Source organism: Glycine soja, chromosome 14 (assembly GCF_004193775.1).
Source record: "Glycine soja cultivar W05 chromosome 14, ASM419377v2, whole genome shotgun sequence".
Taxonomy (NCBI): Eukaryota; Viridiplantae; Streptophyta; class Magnoliopsida; order Fabales; family Fabaceae; genus Glycine; species Glycine soja.
Window position 1 is genome coordinate 10,886,078 of NC_041015.1, and position 2,222 is coordinate 10,888,299.

The following is a 2,222-nucleotide window of genomic DNA, read 5'->3' on the forward strand; positions in this document are numbered from 1 at the left end:
TGCTAATACCTTCCCCGTGCGTAAATACAACTCCCGAACCTTTCACTTAAAAGTTCGTAGATCGCGTCTTTTCCGGTTTTTCCGACGTTTTCCTCAAATAAACGTTGGTGGCGACTCCGCGCGTATTCCTTTCGTGGAACACGCCTCCCGCGAGTCACGCGTCGCCCTCCCGCCGAAGGGCAGGTTGCGACAACCACCTACATACACCAGGAACCTCAAATAAAAATTTCAAAGTTCACTCGGTCATTATAACATAAAAAAGGAATTCCAACTACATAATAATAATAATAATAATAATAATAATAATAATAATAATAATAATAATAATAATAATAATAATAATAATAATAATAATAATAATAATAATAATAATAATAATAATAATAATTAAAGAAAATAAAAAAAATAACACAAACTAAGAGAGAGCAGGAAAAAAAACCCGCGCTTCTTCCTGGTGAACAAAAAAACCTGGGCTTCTTCCTGTTGGACAATAGATTAAAATAATTAAAGAATATAAATGATATCAATACCAACCAATTGTTACAATGATTATCATCAAAATCTTGCATGTTATAAATGATATCAATACCAACCAATTGTTACAATGATGCACATGAATTTTTAAGATTAAAAATTAAAACTTCATTTAGGCATTTCATCAAACACATAACTTACAACCCATATGGGGAAGATGACGAAAAAATTAGCCCGGGAAAATAAAAAAGGAACCAAAAATAGAGTTGAAAAATCAGTAAGAAAAAATAACTATTATTAAGAAGCAAACATGCATAACAACAAATAAAATTAGAACCTTGCAAAAAGAAGCAAATATCAATGAAACAAACATGCATAACAGTAAAAAGGGAAAAAACTTTCTTGTTGGATGCTTCTTCATTGATAGCCTGGGAAAATTAAAAGGAACAAAAAGAGGAAAATGATGACAGATTATTGAAAAAGATAGAAGGAAGGGAAAAAAGTGGAAAAGAAAAAACCTTTGTGAGGAATAGGAACGTTCCGGTAAGAGGAACTTGCGTGAATGATCCTAACACCGATTTTCATGTTGGGTCGAGACCAATTGTAAGCGATTGAACGCGAAATACCACTGAGCCACAGGCACCCTGATCCAAATAAAAATCGCAAAAAACACAAAAAGATACTGTGAGGTGCAGAGCTTGCATGCAAATCCAGATAATTAAGAATTGAGGAAAATGCATAAAGACATTGATTCGTGTCAGTGAAGTATGAATACTCATAATCTGCAGCTCGACGGTTTTCCCTTCTAGCTCCACGATTCTGATTTTCTAAAAATAAAATAAAAATGAGTGTTGGGCCATAAATAGAAATAACAAAAGAGAAGAAGAGTGAAAATTACGAAATCAACTCCAATAGTACTTACGTAGCTGTCGACCTAGGAGTCATCCTGAAACGAAACGAAGAAACAAAGGAAGTGAACAAAAAGAGAGATTAGGAGAAGCAAATAAAGTGATGACTCACAGCGAATCTAAGAAGCAAGCAGGATTTTCCAACGGAAGAGTCGCCGATTAGGAGAAGCTTGATCAGATAATCGTTGAAACCAAACCAAACCCCAAATTAAACTCGGAGGCTAAATTTATAGTCTAAAGCCAAGCACAGAAAGGGAAACTCGGTTGAGTGCAGGAACGACGACGAGATAGAACATGGCTACCCAACCCATCCTCAAAGCCAAACTAAAATCGTAAAAAAAATAAAATAGAATGAAGATGAGAAGAGAAGTAAAAACAAAAAATGCTCAGACTTTGTGTAAAGAAGAGAAGAGATAAAGAGAGAGGAAACATCTCAACGTGGCAGAAAAAAGGCAACACAGCAGGCAGGTGGCACAAAACAAAGCAACAGGTGGCACAAAACCAAAGCAAAGCTGGAGGGCTATAAAATGACCAAAAAAACAAAAAATTGGACAGCTGTCAAGCTCTCAGCCATGGGTATTTTGACCAAAAAACCAAAAAATTGGACAGCTGTCAAGCTCTCGGCCATGGGTATTTTAGTATATTCCACATACTTCAGTTTTAGTATATAGATATTGATTACTTGACGAGCATGCACTTGCAATAATCTCGTATCAATATAATGCATTAAAATTTTAAAAATAAATTCAAATTGAGATTGACTAAAATTACAACAACAATATTACAGCCAATTCATTTTAAAAAGTCTTTATTTGATATAGTATATTAAAATTCAAATAT

The 2,222-nt window shown here is 34.2% G+C and overlaps 1 long non-coding RNA gene across 1 annotated transcript; it reads right to left on the bottom strand.

Annotated features, from left to right (window-relative positions):
- Positions 1 to 441: 441 nt before the first annotated feature.
- LOC114383460 lies at positions 442 to 1,875 on the bottom strand. Its single transcript, XR_003660512.1, has 3 exons — positions 1,250 to 1,875; positions 993 to 1,118; positions 442 to 480 (listed from the first exon to the last, which is right to left on the bottom strand). It is a non-coding gene; the product is annotated as an uncharacterized LOC114383460 (long non-coding RNA).
- Between the last annotated feature and the right edge of the window lie 347 nt (positions 1,876 to 2,222).